Source organism: Garra rufa, chromosome 8 (assembly GCF_049309525.1).
Source record: "Garra rufa chromosome 8, GarRuf1.0, whole genome shotgun sequence".
NCBI lineage: Eukaryota > Metazoa > Chordata > Actinopteri > Cypriniformes > Cyprinidae > Garra > Garra rufa.
The window spans coordinates 40,112,106-40,125,886 of record NC_133368.1 but is presented as its reverse complement, the minus strand read 5'-3'; positions in this window follow the sequence as shown (position 1 = coordinate 40,125,886).

Here is a 13,781-nt window from a genome sequence, read left to right as displayed (position 1 = left end):
AATCAGTTATTTTAAATAGCAAAAAAAAAATCTAAATATTAGTGCTTTTGCTGTATTTTTAATCAAATAAATGCAGGCTTGGTGAGCAGAAGAGACTTCTTTAAAAAAAACATTAAAAATCTTACTGTTCAAAAACTTTTGACTGGTAGTGTAAATGTGTCATATTGACTGCTAGTGTAAGAAAACAATAATCCCAATGCTTTTATTTTGCATAGTTGTCATTTATCCACAATTTCCATATATTTATTTATAAAACAGCACTTGCAAAAAAACGATTTCAGAATGTCTTAGTATTCAGTTTCAGGCTCTTTTTTGATTTAATGACTGCAGTATTGATGCTGACATGAACAAAGCCTGATGATAATGCACTCCAGGCAGCATTATTTGAGTTCCAAATAACATCTTGTGCTTTAATGGAAAAAAGAAACAACAACAACCACAACAACAACATCAAATCCTATTTTGTGGCCTCAAACTTTTGAACCCCTCTGTATATGACATTTAATATGACACAAATGCAAAGATCCTTGAGTGCATCACCCTCCCTCTGGTCCCCTCACAACAGCTGTTGTGCTTATCAGCATTCACATGAAGCCTGTAAGAGTGTGTTTAACATTGAGGACAGCAAGAAAGCAGAACCTCCGACATGCACCGCTTGCTTAGATGATATATTACTTGTGCCAGTGTATTCTCATTTCTCTGAGTTTTGCTCGCATTATATTTGCCAGGAACTTCTATCCAAAGTCACATGCAGTGCATTCAAAGTAGAATACTACCAGTACTATGCAAAATATAATTTATATTGTCTGATATGTGTTAAAATAGTATGTAAAACAGTTTGCATCGTGCAATTTTGGTCAGAAAGTTGGCCAAGAGTTAATCATTCATAACAATTGAAGGTCAAAACAAGTGCATTATATTATGGGATGCAGCACTATTTTTATGCACACTCTGCATGCTATATAATGCAGTAATATATATTAGTACTCAATGCACAGTTCATAAAACCTCCTTAAATGTGATAAAAAACACTGTAACTAAAAGTCATCTGGTCATTATCAGAAAATAAACACTGACAGCGTGATCAGGACACAAAGCAGAGGGGTCTTGTATCGCTCTGAAGGGTTTATTTAGCGATAATCGCTGCTTGTATGCTTGTTTTCAACATGTTTTAACACAATATAGCCACTAAAGTATATGACTAATAGTGTAATTATAGTGTAATTATGTACCTGTTTATTTTTTGAGTAGCCTTTCTAAGGACATGAGATGCAATTAGTCTGTGCAACAATCTCAATGCACAATCTTTCAGCTAAGAGTACAAATAAACTCATAATAAAATAAAATAAAATGTTTATGTGTCATATTCATTATGGAGAGTGCTATACGAAGCAGTATTGTTATTGCTGTTGATTAAAATAGAAAAGTTAATTAAAATTTAATAAATAAAATAAAATAAGTTTAAGTACTAAAATGACAAACAACACCTGAAATAAAAATGAATTAAAGCAAAACAGAAATATTAAAAAATATACTAAAAATAAATATGTTTTGCATGACATATTCATAATGGAGATTACTATATGAAGCAGTATTGTTGTTGCTGTTCATTAAAAACTGAAATAAAATAATCTAATCAAATAAAAAATAATAAAAAAACGAAATAATAATATAAAAATAAATAAATAAATAAATAAATAAATAAATAAATAAATAAATAAATAAATAAATAATATATAAAAATTAAATTAAAAATATAATAAAATAAAACATAAAAAAACTCAAACAAAAAAAGTTAATGAAAATGACAAATATTGCCTAGGCAACTAAATGAAATAAAAATAAGTAAAAAAAAAAATAGAAATATAAAAAAAAATACTAAAAATAAATAAATGTTTTGCATGACATATTCATTATTGAGAGTACTATATGAAGCAGTATTGCTGTTACCGTTTATTAAAAGCTGAACTAAAAGAAAAGAAAAGAAAGTAAAAGAAAATAATAAAATAAAAAAAATAAAAATACTAAATAATATTAAAAAACAAAAGTTAAATAATACATAAAAATAAAACAAATAAAAAATAAAATAATAAAGAAAAACAAGAAAAAATTAAACCAAAAAGTTAATGAAAATAAAAAATATTGATTTGGTAACTAACAGCAAAACAGAAATATAAAAAAAAATGACTAAAAATAAATAAATGTTTTGCATAACATATGCATAGTGGAGAGTACTATATAAGGCAGTATTGCTGCTGCTATTGATTAAAAGGTGAAACCACACAGAACATAAAATAAAATTTCAAAAATAATAATAAAAAAAATAATAACTAATATATTAAAATAAAATAATACAATAATAAAAAATAAAATAAATATTAGATTAAAACCTTTTTTAAAATATTACCTTGGCAACTAACTGAAATAAAACAGATTTAAGTACTAAAATGACAAACAAAACCTGAAAAAAAAATTTAATTAAAGCAAAACAGAAATATAAAAAAAAATACAAAAAGATTATAACAAGACTACAAAAATGTAAAAATAACCTAAATCAAAATGTAGAAAAATACTAAAATAACACCAATGCGGAGTCTGCTAGTAATAAAATAGCGGTTGTTTAAAAGAACTTACTGACAATTTAGCTACAATCTTAAATCATTTTTATAGTAAACGGATACTGGCCGTCGTAAAACTCTGAATGTTATCCAGCGGCGCCAGAGCCATTATATGACTGGCTTACAAGGTGCACAAGCCTTTTGCTCCATTTTACCGGCCATTAAACAGAAATATCTGACAAAATAAACTAATTGACCAATTAAAACCAAGCGTTCCAGAAAACTGCATGAGTATGACTGCAAACCGAAGTAAAAAATAGGTTGATAAACCCATCCTGTCGAATGCTTCCAGAGACAGACTGTATTTTTGGAGACTTTGCCGTGGCCCCTGACACAGTGTACCGGGGAGGGTCTTCAGACCACGCATGGAAAGAAAATAAGCATCTAAAAGAGGCCTGCCTGGAAACAAGCAGCTTTACTTCTATAGCAGGCCTCCCAGAAGCGAAAACACAGTAAAGAAAGCTGCATCGTCCTCTTTTAGTCCTCTTCTGGACTCTGTCTGAAACGTTCCTCAGGGAGCTGTTCGAATCCGTCCCCACCCCGTCCCCTTTTTCCAAATCTAGAGCCACGAAGGCTTTTCATAGCTCACAGTGTATCCGCCCAGGTCAGATTAGGGATTGCAAAACAAAACAAACCCTGGAAGTTTGCTAAGAGTTTTTCAAGAGCCAGCTCAGTCTCTGAGGGTGCATGAGAAAGCCCTGGAGAAAGAGCGAGGGGGACGTTTTTCGTCGTCACTATAGCGGCGGCCCAGTGAGACGTTGGCACAGGCAGTCGGCAGGCCATCGTGACCCAGTCACACAAGTACAGAGGAAGGTCAACCTCAAACATTTTCCCATGAGCTTGCTGTGCCATTCTACGCGCACAAGTCCTAAACTCAGAGCCGCTGCCGTCACTGGCGGTCCCTCGGGAGATCCGGCGGTGGAAGGAAAGAAAGAAAGAAAGGACGTGCTGCCAGCATCTCAGACAGCTCTACATTCCTCACCCCACCAAGATGGCACCCATAGGACCACTCACTGACCTGAGAATAATTAGAGAGGTGGGGAAGAGCGTGTGATGAGTCCTGAGATGCAATGAGTCCTTTTAAGTACGTAAAATCTCATGCGTAATGTGCACAAGCTGTTTCCCGCCTCATTGATTCTGACAAATAAATGGACGTGTTCTCTGATGTCACAAACGTCCTGCTGCTAACTTCTTGGTTTCCAAAAAAGTCCCTCGGCAACAGGGAAAATATTGTCACAAATTCTCCTCCCTGGACGCCCATACTGCTTACCAAATGTATTTATAGATAGATCGTGAACGCAGGCGAAGATTTGGACGAAAGCGGATTGTCATCATGTCCACTTTTTTAAATTAACCTCGATATATTGAATATTGGCTTATTAATAGCATATGAATAAAATGTTTCTGAAATAAATTGAAAGGACATAAAACCAAACCATAATATGAATTCAATCCGTAAAGTCTCTCTGCCAATGCATTGATGAAATTAACCGTTGGATGTGCCAAAACTTTCTTCAGTTAAACAAGGAGAAAACAGAAGTCATTGCATTTGGAAACAAAGATGAAGTTCATAAGGTAAATACGTACCTTGACGCTAGGGGTCAAAAAACAAAAAATCAAGTCAAGAATCTTGGTGTGATTCAGGAGTCAGACCTCAGTTTCAGTAGCCATGTCAAAGCAGTAACTAAATCAGCATACTATCATCTCAAAAACATTGCAAGAATTAGATGTTTTGTTTCCCGTCAAGACTTGGAGAAACTTGTTCATGCCTTTATCACCAGCAGGGTGGACTACTGTAATGGTCTCCTCACTGGCCTTCCCAAGAAGACCATTAGACAGCTGCAGCTCATACAGAACCCTGCTGCCAGGATTCTGACTAGAACCAGAAAATCAGAGCATATCACACCAGGCCTCAGGTCCTTACATTGGCTTCCAGTTATGTTTAGGATAGATTTTAAAGTACTTTTACTTGTTTATAAAGCACTCAATGGCCTAGGACCTACATACATTGCAGATATGCTCACTGAATATAAACCTAACAGACAACTCAGATCACTAGGATCGAGTCAGTTACTAATACCAAGGGTTCACACAAAACAAGGGGAATCCGCTTTTAGCCATTATGCCGCCCGCAGTTGGAATCAGCTTCCAGAAGAGATCAGATGTGCAAATACATTAGCCACATTTAAATGCAGACTCAAAACTCATCTGTTCAGTTGTGCATTTATTGAATGAGCATGTGCTACGTCCGAACAGATTGCATTACTCTATGTATAATCATTTTTACTGTGTTAATTAATTTTAAATCAATTATTTTAATTATCTTAAATGTTCTTAACTGTTGTGATTATTATTATAAATTTTTATGATTTTTATGATATTACGATTTTAATTCCTTTTATGTACAGCACTTTGAATTACCATTGTGTATGAAATGTGCTATATAAATAAACTTGCCTTGCCTTTATTATTAATAATAATAATAATAATAATAATAATAATAATAATAATAATAACAATTTGTAATTGGATGTCAATATTATTATTATTAGTAGTAGTAGTAGTAGTAATACTAATATATAAAAACACACATATATATATATATATATATATATATATATATATATATATATATATATATATATATTAATATAAACATTAAAATAAATAAATAATGATAAATAATATTGATATATTATATAATTTAAATATTATATATATATATATATATATATATATATATATATATATATATAAGTAGTAGTAGTAGTAATACTAATATATAAAAACATTATATTATATAGCCCTAATATTACATTATTATAAATGTATAATAATGTACATAATAATAATAATAATAATAATAATAATAATAAATATACTACTACCAATATAATAAATTATTTATTATATAATTTAAATATTATGTTATATTATATTAAAATTATATAGGCCTAATATTAGAATATCATAAATATGTTACATAATAAAAATAATAATAATAATCATTATCATCACCATCCTCATCTTAGTGCCCTCTACAATAAAATAATGATATTCAATTAAAACATCCATAAATTAGTCACATATAATAGCATGTAAATATAATAATAATAATAGCAATAAATAGTAATAATAATATAAATAAATAAATAAATATTTTCATTTTATAATTATATAAACATTAAAATAAATAATGATAAATAATAAATAATATATTATAATATTATATAATATAATATTATAGCATATTATTTAAAAAAAATTATTTAATTTTGTAAACACAAACAAATAAATAAATCCATTTTTTCTGGGTTTAAGGTCTCTTTACAAGAAAATAAATTGCAGCATTCAATTACATACACAGTGAGGAAAAAATAAAGGTGCTGCCACCAATTTGTTTGGAACAGCACACATAAAATGTCCCTACAACCCGACAAATATCACTCAAGTAAATGTTTAGTTTGGATCAGGTAAGCAACCCACACTTTTTTAGACAATCAGAAGTCTAACCAAGCAGAAACTCTCTTCATTTGTGAATCGATTTGCATATTCACGCATAGCAACATAACGTTTCTAACCATTCAGACAACACATCTTGCAATTGCTACAAGAAGGGGCCCTTCGAAGAGGCTGGTGCCCCGAGGCCTCGCAGAACCATAATTCCTGCAAGATTGTGTGTGCATGGATTTGACTGGAGGACTTCAGCCCCTGTGGTGACGTGCTAAACCCAGGTTGACATAAGCAGTCTGCAGTGATCTGCGCTGCCAGAGAACAATTCTTCCAGCCAGCAGAGCTCTGATTAAACAAACATCCCATTCTTCACAAGCCTCAGTTTCTCCACAGGCCTCCAAGTACCGAAGCCACATCTTAATGCCCGCAGGACAGGTTGGTTTACACTGGGTTGTAAACGAACCTCTTGGGTTCCCATTTGGAGCAGTTAAGCTGAAGCTGGTCGCTCTAGCCGTGTTTTGGCAGCACAGAGGGCACTGATTTACTGGCTAAGACTATCTCTGTTAAACATCGCCCTGTGCTCATCCTCCGCTAGCCATGTAAATCCCAACCCATGGGGGATGTGAACAACTTTATGTCTGATGTTCAAAAAATTTGGTGTGACTAATTAAAATAAAAATATTGAAATTATCATGTCAATTTTTCATGTCTGCTAAACCCGCAGGAGCATTTTACATAGGCCACGTGCAGAACATGACACGTTCTGCCAGAAAAAAACAATAATATATCTGAATTATCTTATCTGCAAACATTGATGTATGCAATTAATTAGATTCAAAAAAGGAGCACTACTTTAAATTTAATCACATAACAGCCATTTCATAAAACAATAATAATAATAATTATTTATTTATAAAATATATAAAATAATTATTTATTAAATTTTTTCAATTTATATTGCTTTATTGGCAATGACATACTTAGGTACATATTGCCAAAGCACTGTTATTATTATTAACAACTTTAGTTTTCTTTACAAAAATATCACAACAGCATAATAAAATATAATAATTATTATTGTTGCTATTGTTATAATTATTATTATTAAAACATTTTCTTTACAAAAATATAACAACCACCAAATACAAAATCCATACATCAGTCACTCACGTCTTTATACATATAACAATAACTATTTAATAAACTACTACTACTGCTACTTCTACTACTAATAATAAAAATAAAAAATATTATTATTATTATTATTATTATTATTATTAATTACACCATTACATTATAAAACATTCAATTATATAATATAATTTATTATAATAATTATTATTAACATTATTAAAGAAATCAGTCTCCTACATCTCTGCATTGTATAACAGCATATAAATATTATTATTATTATTATTATTATTATTAAACACTGGTCACTCACATCTTTATATGATATAACAGCATATAAATATTAATAATATTAATAATAACTAATGAATAAACTACTACTACTACTACTAATAATAATAATCATCATTATTATTATTTAATTTAATATCATTACATTATAAATTATGCAATTGTATAATATATAATTGATATTAATATAATAACAATAATAATTAAATATAATATTAAAATTATTAATAACCAACTAATAAACTACCACTACTACTACTAATAATGTTGTTGTTTCTTTAAATGGTATAAATATATAATATTAATAATAATAATAATATTTTATTATTATTTATTATTATTATTATTATTATTAGTAGTAGTAGTAGTATTCTTATTCTTATTATTACTATTATTTATTAATATATATTAGGGGTGGAACGGTTCACAGAGGTCACGGTTCGGTTCGTACCTCGGTTCAGACGTCACGGTTCGGTATGATTTCGGTACAGTGGAGGGAAAAGCAAAACAAAAATGCAGAAGGCAATTAGATGTATTTCCACTCACATACCCAACAACCGCTGAACAACGGCAACACACAGTCCTCGTCTTTTCCACCACTCTCTCGCCTGTACTACTGTAACTGACTGGAAAAGCGAAGTTTTCCCAAACTTGCGATCTAAGGGGCCGTTCACATGTCGCGCCTAAAAACGCGTGAAAAACGCTAGGCGCGCCGCTTTCTTCCTGATCAACAAAGCGCTCGGGCGCTTGCGCTCCGGAAGCGTCTGCCGTTTCTAAGCAACCATCAGCTGCGCTCTAGCTCCAAGCCTATGCGTCTCCATGCATTGTTTCTTCTATTAGCGTCAAAATAATGGGGGCTTGACAAATCATAAAGTTCAGGAAATCCCTGGACCACAATGATGGACCGTCGAGCTGACAAAAAATTGCAGAGTGCCAGAGAATGTAGACGGGCTCTGATAGACCGCATACATAGGCGGAGCTCGGCTGCATCGACGCCAATCAGCTTCAGAGCTAAAGCGGGGCTAAATATTAGCTGTCCCTAAAGAACCCGCGTATCTAACAGTAGTTCCGCATTACATTAATTATTTTGCAGGCAAGTTTTTTTTTTATTTTCATACCGTGTATTCTCCGTTTAAATTCATGCACCGAACCGTGACCCCCGTACCGATTCGGTTCGAAACGAATACATGTACCGTTCCACCCTTTATATATATATATATATATATATATATATATATATATATATATATATATATATATATATACACTACACATTAATAATTATATATAATAATTATTTATTTATATTAGCTTATTATTCTTCTTATTACTTCTTATTTATTATTATATTAATATATATAATATACATATCATTATTATTTTGATCACTATTATTATTATTATTATTAAATAATAATAGTTGTTATTAACTATTATTATTACTAGTGTTATTATTATTTTAAAACAGCATATAAATATTATTAATGTTAACATTAATAATACACAACTAATTAATAAACTACTACTACTACTACCACTTCTAATCATAATTATTAAAAATCAGTCACTCACATCTCTGTAAGGTATAACAACATATAAACAATAATAATAACTAGTTAATAAACGTCTACTACTAATATGAATTATTATTATTATTAAATGTAATTATACCATTGTATTATAAAATATTATATTATATAATATACGATTTATTATTACAAAATCCATAAATCAGTCACTTATCTCTGTATGGTATAACAACATATACATATTAATAATAATAATAATTTATAGAATAAATTAACAAATTATTATTACTAATAGATAATAATATCTATACATTTTTCATTATGCAACAACAATGCTAATAATAATAGTTCAAATAATGCAGTGCTTTTCCAAAGCTTTAAAATTACAAAATGTCATCACAAAAGAAACCAAAATCTGCCCCCCATTGTCCCTGAATAAATTCTAATCACTTGCATCAGAGCATCTTTTCCTGAAAAGGGAATTCAAAGAGACAATCACAAGATAATCAGGCAGAGAATCACACTGGAGTCCTTGACTGCCCTATTAGGACTTCAACAGTCACGTTCATTTTGTGATTATCAGTCAGATCAGCCTGCCCTTCAACAGAACGCTGGAGCGCTCTGCAACAACAACAAGTCACAAAGTCAATATTTGGGATTTGCAACCATATTTACTAACAAATGTGACTTTGTCCATACCTCATAATTACTGTGAATACAATATGTAACCATAGCAACAGTGACTACTCTGAATATCAAGGATGTTGATTTCCATAACACACCAGAAAAGTCTTATCACAACTGACACGCTATTCAATAGATGGTAAAACTGAGACGCAATGTAATCAGTCAAATCTTAATTAATTGAATGCTTTTATAAGTCACTTGACACTTGACAAAAAATAATGAGAGCAGCTCCAGTGGAAGTCAGGATCTAAAAGCTTCAAATGACACACAACTCCCATGCTGAGATGGTGATGAGCGCACAGCGAGCTGTAGAAAGAGTGGATTTAATGCAGATTCAACATGAGGTGAGCTTTAAGATGGGATTTTCAGTTGCTAGCACTGAGGTAAGTATCTAACGGAAATGTTTTGTTTTTTGTTAATCTTTAGTACATAAATTAAGATATTTTTGATGAAATCTGAGAGCTTTCTGAACCGTAATTTTAATAAAATTAATTTCACATGGACTTTGATGGCCTACCTTTCTGGGCCTTGAACGTATCAGTTGCGTTCAGATGCAGTCTATGCAGGGTCAGAAAGCTTTCGGATTTCATCGAAAATAGCTGTCTTTATAAAAGACACACACATACAGCATTTATTCTGAAAAAATTCACATGTATATACAGTATCTCACCAAAGTGAGTACACCCCTTACATTTCAGCAACCATTTTAGTATATCTTCTCAAGGGATAATACTATAGAAATTAAACTTTTATACTAGTCAATGTACAGCTTGTATAGCAGTATAGATTTAGTGTCCCCTAAAGATTTTGGCAACAAAAGTGAGTACACCCTAAGTGAACTTGTCCATAGTGTCAATATTTTGTGTTAGCACCATTGTTAACTGGCACTGCCTTTATCATCCTAGGAATGGAATTGACCAGAGCTGCACAGGTTGTTGCTGGGATCCTCTTCCACTCCTCACAGAGCTGCTAGACATTAGATACATGGTACTTCTCCACCTTCCACTTGAGGATGCCCCACAGGTGCTTAATAGGGCTCAGATCTGGAGACATACTTGGCCACTCCATCACCTTTAGCTTCCTTAGCAAGGCAGTTGTCATCTTGGTGGTGTGTTTGGGATCGTTATTATGTTGGAAAACTGCTGTTCGGCCTAGTTTCTGGAGGGAAGGCATCATGTTCTGCTTCAGAATTTACAGTACATAATGGAATCCATGTTTCCCTCAATTAACTGCAGCTCCCCAGTACCAGCAGCACTCATGCAGCCCCAGACCATGATGCTAACACCACCATGCTTGACTGTAGGCAAGACACAGTTTTCTTGGTACTCCTCACCAGGGCATCGCCACACATGCTGGACACCATCTGAGCCAAACAAGTTTATCTTATAGTCTCATCAGACCTGATGAGTACATGGTTCCAGTAATTCGTGCTCTTGGACAGGTTGTCTTCAGCTAACTGTTTGCGGGCTTTCTTGAGAGCCAGCTTCAGAAGAGGCTTCCTTCTGGGACAACGCCTATGCAAACCGACTTGTTGCAGTGTGCGGCGTATGGCCTGAGCACTGACAAGCTGACCTTCTACTTCTGCAACCTTTAAAGCAATGCTGCCAGCACTCATGCATCTGTTTTTTGAAGCCAGGTTCTGCACCTGACGCACAGAACGAGCGCCCAACTTCGTTGATCGACCCTTGCAAGGCCTGTTCCGAATGGAACCCATCTTGGAAAACCTCTGTATGATCCTGACCACTGCAGTGTAACTCAGTTTCAGGGTGTTACTGAACCTCTAATAGCCTTGGCCATCTTTGTGGAGAGCAATTCTAATTTTCAAATCCTCAGAGAGTTCTTTGCCATGAGATGCCATGTTGAACACCCAGTGGTCAGTATGAGAGAGTTGTAAAAGCACCAAATTTTAATTGCTCTAATACAAGATACAAAAGTTTGTATGGTCTTGTCAAGCAAGCAAAAACAGAAACATGATGAATAGGACATGTGGCTCTGCATGGTTAAACAACATACTGCTGTTATCACTTAGGGAGTACTCAGTTTTGTTGCCAGCTATTTTGATAATAATGGCTGTATGTTGAGTTATTTTCAAAAGAAAATAAATCTATACTGCTAAACAAACTGCACATTGGCTACTCTAAAATATATCCAAGTTTCAGTTCTATAGTATTGTATTGAGAAGACATACTAAAATGGTTGCTAAAATGTCAGGGGTGTACTCACTTTTGTGAGATACTGTATTTATATTCAGTTAATTTATATTATATATTTAATATATAAATATATTGTTCTTAAATATGTACATGCATGTGTGTGTATTTATATATACATAATACATATGCACAGTACACATTATGCACACAAAAACTTTTATTTTGGATGTGATTAATCATGATTAACCGTTGCCCAAAACTAAAAAAAAACTAAAAAATAAAAAAATAAATCGTGCTGGGCAAAGATTAATCGCAATTAAATCGCATCCAAAAATAAAATGCATTGTTTATATAATATGTGTACTGTGTATAATTATTATGTATTTATAAAGACACACACACACAGTATATATTTAGAAAATATTTACATGTATTTATATTATTATAATTTATATTATATAAAATATATTTATTATATAAACAACATTTTTTTTATATACATACACATGCATGTGTGTGTGTTTATACACACATAACAAATATACACAGTATACATTATGTTCACAAAAACTTTTATTTTGGATATTCAGACTTTTTTTTAAGTGTGACTTCAGTGTCCAAATATTTTATGGACAATTTTACACAACATTTACGCAAAATAGGATAAAGATAGATTTGGGAATTAAAGGAATTTATTCACTCTCAGGTCATACAAGATGTAGTATAAGTGTGATTTTTCATTGGAACAGATTTAGAGAAATTTAGCATTACATCACTTGGATGCTCTGCAGTGAATGGGTGCCGTCAGAATGAGACAGTTTATTTCTTACAAACATGCATCTTTTCGCTTCTCAAGATGTATTACTTGTGAATTATTATAATGTTTTTATCAGCTGTTTGGGCTGTTTGGGTGCTGTCCTGACGGCACCCATTCACTGCAGAGGATCCATTGGTGAACAAGTGATATAATACTAAATTTCTCCAAATCTGTTCCCATGAAGAAACAAATCATCTTACATCTTGGATGATCTTTTTTTTTTTTTTTTTTTCCAGCAAAAATTCATTTCAAATATTCTCCAGAGGGAAACACAATGCCAGGGGTGTAAACTCTTTAAATTCAAAGATCAGGGTAAATTGATCTTATTTTGTCTTCTGGGAAACGTGAGTACCTTCTGTAGCTTCTGAAGGGTAGTATTAAATGAAAAAAACTGGTATTTAGGCAAAATAAGAAAAATGTACACATCTTCATTCTGTTCAAAAGTTTTTACCCCTCAGCTCTTAATGCATCATTTTCCCTCTACATCCTGGATGGCCTCAGGATAAGTACATTTTCAGCAAATATTCATTTTTGGGTGAACTATTCCTTTAACACAATGGGTAACAGACTAGTTATCAATACTTTGCTCTGTATTCACAATGTTGAGTGAATTTAACACCTGCCTATTTGACTTAGGAACAAATCCGGGGTCATGGAGGAAAACACTCTTACAGCCCTTTGAATGCCAACAACCCCTAATCGACAGAAATTCAGGAAGTTCACCCGCCTTGTTTCATTTTCACCGTGTATACAATCTTCTATTACATCCGCCGCCTGCAGAGGTCTTCCGACCGGCTTCCAAAGGCACCATAATGTCAAATGATCCAGAACAAATGCGAGTCAGCTTTGGCGATAAGCAAGCAAATATAGTATATTTACTCCTTTCAACAGCTCCTTCCGAAAGCATTTTTCTTCTTTTCAACCAATCACCAAACCATACACAAAAATTGAGGGCTATCATGAATGACACGTCTATACGGCTTTTTTAAAAAACTAAACCAATGAAGACACAAAGACATCAGAAACAAGTTACTATTCAGAATAGCAGGACGTAGGTGGTGCACCAGTGGCCCCTGAACTGGTCATTTATCACAAGCACAAC